Below are 6,619 nucleotides of genomic sequence, written 5' to 3'. Positions count from 1 at the left end.
ATATGTCGTACCTAGTAGCCAGAACTCGCTTCTCAGCCTACTATGCAAGGCCCGATTTGCCTAATAAGCCAAGTTTTCATGAATTAATTGTTTTTCGACTACCTAACCTACCTAACCTAACCTAACTTTCTCTACTACCTAACCTAACCTAACCTATAAAGATAGGTTAGGTTAGGTTAGGTAGGGTTGGTTAGGTTCGGTCATATATCTACGTTAATTTTAACTCCAATAAAAAAACATTAACCTCATACATAATGAAATGGGTAGCTTTATCATTTCATAAGAAAAAAATTATAGAAAATATATTAATTCAGGAAAACTTGGCTTATTAGGCAAATTTGGCCTTGCATAGTAGGCTGAGAAGTGCGTTCTGGCTACTAGGTACGACATATATATATATATATATATATATATATATATATATATATATATATATATATATATATATATATATATATATCGGACAATTAGGAAAAAAAAAAAAAAATTTAAATTATTTTACCTTGTACCTAGATCCACCAGGCCTGTTTGGTCTATGTTTCAGTACTTGAGAAATCTGGAAGGTCACATCCTCCTCCTCAACTTGTGGATGTGCGTTGATAGATGATTCTGTAAAATTAAGTTATTTATATAATAATAAATTCAGTATAACAATAATATTCTGTAAAATTAAAAGTAATTTATACATCAATCAGATAAAACTCTCCAGAGATGGTGATACACAACATATAAAGGACAAGCTTCAGAACAAAATATGCATTTAGGAATAAGGTTTTGTACATGTAGGTAGCACATGAGAAAATAAGTGGAAGGTGATCAAGTTTATATTAACATGTTAATGGCTTTGTTAAGGCTTTGCAAGAATGAAAAAATATTAATAATATAATATCACCTACCAATTAATTGTACATCATTTATAAGTCAATTATTTGCATTATTATTATTCAATACTAATGATATAAAAATGCATTTTTTGAAATTTTGAAATTGAAATTTTGAAAATTTTGAAATTGTTCACAATTTTTGTTACACCAAAGTTGGAGTATGCAGCAGTTGTATGGTGCCCATATCTTAGAAAGCATATCAACAAACTGGAAACGGTGCAGAGACATGCCACTAAGTGGCCTTAACTAAATGCCATTAAATATGCCAAATATACTACATATACATACATACTACACATGCACAATAATTGTCCTGGGACCTCTGATATTCCTAATATAATATATAGGGCCATCAACACACCTCCAGCTAGGGCCACCAACACACCTCCAGGGCCATCAACACAACACCACCATCAACACACCTCCAGGGCCATCAACACAACACCACCATCAACACACCTCCAGGGCCATCAACACAACACCACCATCAACACACCTCCAGGGCCATCAACACAACACCACCATCAACACACCTCCAGGGCCATCAACACAACACCACCATCAACACACCTCCAGGGCCATCAACACAACACCACCATCAACACACCTCCAGGGCCATCAACACAACACCACCATCAACACACCTCCAGGGCCATCAACACAACACCACCATCAACACACCTCCAGGGCCATCAACACAACACCACCATCAACACACCTCCAGGGCCATCAACACAACACCACCATCAACACACCTCCAGGGCCATCAACACAACACCACCATCAACACACCTCCAGGGCCATCAACACAACACCACCATCAACACACCTCCAGGGCCATCAACACAACACCACCATCAACACACCTCCAGGGCCATCAACACAACACCACCATCAACACACCATCCAGCCAGGGCCATCAACACGCCTCCAGGCCATCAACACGCCTCCAGGGCCATCAACACACCATCCAGCCTACCACCACAAGCTTATATATATACTACACATGTCTAAGAGCAAATAAAAGAAAACAGTTACCTTAACTATTGAAGATGCAGCAGGATTTTGTGGATAAGCCAGCAGCCGTCCCTCTCGACACGGTTTTAAAATGGCGGCGACTACCACAACATGCAACGAGCCTAAAGAATGTCCAGCGCTAGCATTATCTAAACGCTATTATATATTATCAAGCAATACGGAAATCTAAAATAAAAAAAATGATACAAATAATTGTATTAAATATTTATTTGCAATTACAATACCTCGGGAATATATTTTTGCGTTAGCAAAAACATATTAAGTTCGTATTTAGTTTAACTCATTTAAATTCTTTACAAATAATAACCTGATTTTACCTGATGGCCATTAACATTAATGTTTTATGTTGATACATTTCATACCCTTATTATTTCAATATCTTTCTTTATTATGCACCCCATACCCATCCCGTGGGCGGTGGTGTAAAGGATTACAGAGGCACATAATGGGTTCAGGAACTGAACTCTCTAGTTTGTTTAGCTAAGCAAATAACAATTTTTGACGCTAGTTACAAAATTATTAATGTTATATATACATGTACACACTCTCATACATACATGTACATATATATATATATATATATATATATATACGTATACATATATACATACACATGCATATTTATAATCACCCACACAAATACACACATCAATAATCTCTGTGTCACTTATTTTATACATGTTCTTGTAGAACATTCTATTGCGAACACATTGGGCGCTGCCCAATAAACTCGCCCCTCGGGGCAAAATTATTTTTTTTTTTTTAATCTTGGTGGAACATAAAATGGCCGCCTGTGTTTATGCTGTCGTCAGATGGCGCTGTGACGTCACAGATGAGGGAAGCACGTACTGCGCATTAATGCCTCGATCCCTCGTTATTTATTTATTTTATTTATTTATATATATACAAGAACGTACATTGGGGGGTTAAGACACAACATAGAGCTTAAGTTAGAATTATAATCTTGTAAAACCACTAGCTTGCATATATAGAGTTTCGGGCAAGTCCTTAAACTAATCTTTGAGCAAATTCTTAAACAGAGTTTTAGAGAAATAATTAAATGTAAAATTGATAAAAAGTGTTTAACAGGTACATTACAGCTTTACTTTACAAGTACAGATGATTTTAAGTAGGATAATTACAGTAAAATTGTCAAAAAATTGTTTACAGGTACGATGCAAGAATTTGACACAAAAGCAGATCAGAACAATACACAATAATGAACAAGGAATCCTAAGTACAATTAGGAAAACATCTCAGGGTTATACATTGGATTACTGAAGCACAATATGAGGATCATTACAAATAGTAATGCAGTAGAATATGCACTCATATTCTATTATTAAGTTAATATTAAGTTCCTTCCTCATGTTAAGTATCTTTGTGGTACTAGGGACATCCAAGGATTATCTTCAAGGCTTCGTTCTGCAAGTTTTCAAGCCCTTTAAGCTTTCTTTCAGTCATCAAGGCAAGCAGAGATGCAACATAATCCACTAGCTCCTTTATGAACTGGCGTTACTCTTGCGTTTTTAAGGATATCAGGGAATGTATGACACTCAAGGGATTTGTTGAACAGCAGAGCTATAGGTGGTGCAAGGGCATATGGGAGGCGCTCTTGTATACAATGGATGGGATTTCACTGATGTTCCCAGCTTTGGTTTTTAGTGAATGTATGATGGACACAACATCTGACGGGCTGACTGGTGAGAGGAGAAGAGAGTTTGGATAGCTGCCTGAGAGATATGTGTTGATATGTGTCTGAGTCTGTGGGATTTTACTTGCAAGGTTAGCACCAATCGATGAAAAGAAGCTATTAAATTCATTCGCCATTTCTAAGTCAGATGACAGTGTAAGGCCATCCTTAGAGAGTGTTATCTGGTTGTGGGAGTGTTGTTTAGTTCCCAGGATGTTAGAGATGGTATTCCATGTGCTTTTCATGTTGCCTTTTGCTTCTTTGAATCTAGTCTCATAATATGAAAGTTTTGCTTTTCTTATGATACTGGTAAGCACTGACGAGTACCTTTTAACTACTTCCATTGGAATTAGGCCACTCCTAAATTTCTTTTCGTATTCATGTTTTTTGTTGATTGATTTAATTATGCCACTTGTGAGCCACGGGTTATTTTTTCTTTTATCAGTTACTTGTTTGGTAAGGAGGGGACAGTGAGTGTTGTAGAGGCTTAGAGTTTTGTAGAGAAAGAGGTTAGTTGATGAGTTTATATCCTGTGAATTATTAAATTCAGATTCCCAGTTAATATTGTGAAGTGCATTAGAGAGATTGCCTAAAGCTGATTCACTATGTAGCCTGAATGAAAGTTTTTTGGTTTCTGGTGGTGATGTGTCAATGTTTGCTATGAGGAAAGTAGGATAGTGGTCAGTTGTTCTGTCATAAATTACCCCAGATGTAAGGGGAGCTGTTATATTAGTCCAAAGGTGATCCAGGGTAGTGGCAGATGTTTGAGTGACTCGGGTGGGCTTGGTGATTGTGGGGATTAGCATACAGGAGTGCATGCTGTTACGGAAATAGTCAACTTGAGGGTTGTTTTCAACATTCAATAAAGAAATTCTGGAGGGCTTCTGTGCAAGGGTTAGGATGAGCTAGCCTAAGCATTTTTATACCAATTTGACAGTTATTTTCAGTAACACGATAAACAACGCTCGGAATATTAAGTTCCTTTCTCATATTAAGTATCTTTGTGGTACGAGGGCACCCAAGGATTATCCTCACGGCTTCGTTCTGCAATTTTTCAAACCCTCCAAGCTTTCTTTCAGGATGCCTTAAAGTTAGTTTAGTTCATTTATTATGCATCCCATACCCATCTTGTGGGCGGTAGTGGAAAGGGTTGCAGAGGCACATAATGGGCTCAGGGACTGAACCCCACAATTCATTTAGCTAAGCAAGTTACAATCTTGATGAGCTAGTTACAAAATTCAGTATAAGTCGTCACATCAACAATGGGTTCGAGATCGATCACAAGTACAGTTTCTAAATTAAGCAACTGACATATGTGGAGAGCTAGTGTCACAATTGATATGTTTGTCCTGCACACCGCCCCCCATCCAGTGGGCAGCGGTGGATAGGTTACAATCACTTTGTTACTACTTACAGTTAGCAAACTGGGGATATTTGGCTAAAATTTCTGGTACCAGATAATTTTGAATGAAATATTGACACATCGTTGGTACATTGGTTATAAAATTGTCTCTGAATTCACTATCACATAGTGACGGAGGGTGTGCGAATAATTTTGTTGACAGTTAACATTTGGTCAGGTCTACATCGGCAGATAATGAGAATTCCCAGAAATACTTGTAACCGAGTCTAAGCCGAGCAGTAGTAACATCTAGAAGTCTGCTGATTTTATTGGATGAACCATAGATGTGTCGCTCCTCTTGCATAATAGTATTGAACGAAAGTTAATCTCCCCAAACAATTTCGCGTTTTGAGCAAGTTACCCCTCCACTCTCTCCATTTTTTTTGGACATTCCCTGGTAGTGTGCGGAAATACTGAAAAGTGTATACTCTTTTCAACTTTGTCACCTTAATTCTCGTCCTATGTCTTTCATTTTGGTATCAATGCGTTCGCAATAGAATTCCCAACAGAACTATGTGCATATAATGTCAAAGACAGCAGCGCGCTCCACCCGCCGACAAGATGAATGTAGGCCAAGGGTACCAGAAAAAGAAAGCTGAGCGTGATAATACTGAAAAGTGTATACCCTTTTCAACTTTGTTACCTCAATTCTCATCCTAGGTTTTTCAATTTAGCATCAATGTGTTCGCAATAGAATTCTCTACAGGACTAAAGGCATATAAACTCCAAAAGCCCGGCTTACCATCCGCAACAAACAGAGAAAGCGAGAGCGTGTTACCAGGGAGCGCACAAGAGCGATAAAATGTATACACTCTTTTCATTCTGGTCACCTCAATTGTCATCCTAGGTCTTTCATTTTGGTATCAATGTGTTCGCAATAGAATTTCCAACCGGAATTTATGCATGAAATGTCAAAAACAGCAGCGTGCTCCACCCGCTGACGTGATGAAAGCACGGCGGACCATCCACACAAAACAGAGAAAGTGAGAGAAAGTAACCTGGGAGCACTCTAGTGCAATGTAATGTGAACACACTTTTCACTTTGGTTACCTCAATTCTCGTCATATGTCTTTCATTTTGGTATCAATGTGTTCGCAATTGTATCTGCTGGCATTTTACCCTTTGCTTGGATCTGAAGGGTTTTAGGCTCACCACGATGCAATCTGATAGTACCACACGTGTATATACCTATCTTCAAGCAGCAATTCACTCATTCAAACCGACTTATAATGGTTATCCATATATAAATGGTAATCTTTGTTCTACCTGTTAACCTGTCATATGAAGAAAGATTGTCAAAGCTTATATTACATTCTCTAGAAAAGCAAAGAATTAGGAGTGATATATGGTAGAGGTGCACAATGGGATGAATGGACATAACAAAGGGGACATTAATGGGGTATTAAAAGTAGCAACACAAGACAGAACTCGAAACAAAGTGTAAAAATTGGAAAAATTTAGATTTAGGAAAGAACTGTATGAGTAAATACACTGGGTTTGTACCTTAAGGTTCATGTATGCAATATTACAGAGTTCCAGTTAACTCCCATGCATGCAATTAATTTATGTTATGTTTATGTTTTTTATGTTAAAATGTTTTTG

At 37.6% G+C, this 6,619-nt stretch overlaps 1 long non-coding RNA gene across 1 annotated transcript in view; it reads right to left on the bottom strand.

Annotated features, from left to right (window-relative positions):
* Positions 1 to 1,996, bottom strand: part of LOC138359084 (uncharacterized) — a 5,177-nt gene extending 3,181 nt beyond the window's left edge. Inside the window, exons 1-2 of the long non-coding RNA XR_011225750.1 lie at positions 1,923 to 1,996; positions 503 to 609 (exon numbers count right to left, since the gene is read on the bottom strand). This is a non-coding gene — a long non-coding RNA (uncharacterized lncRNA). The remainder of the gene's footprint in view (positions 1 to 502; positions 610 to 1,922) is intronic.
* Positions 1,997 to 6,619: the final 4,623 nt, after the last annotated feature.

Source organism: Procambarus clarkii, chromosome 89 (assembly GCF_040958095.1).
Source record: "Procambarus clarkii isolate CNS0578487 chromosome 89, FALCON_Pclarkii_2.0, whole genome shotgun sequence".
NCBI lineage: Eukaryota > Metazoa > Arthropoda > Malacostraca > Decapoda > Cambaridae > Procambarus > Procambarus clarkii.
Note: the sequence above shows the minus strand (reverse complement) of the source record. Positions and strands in the feature narration are given on the sequence as shown.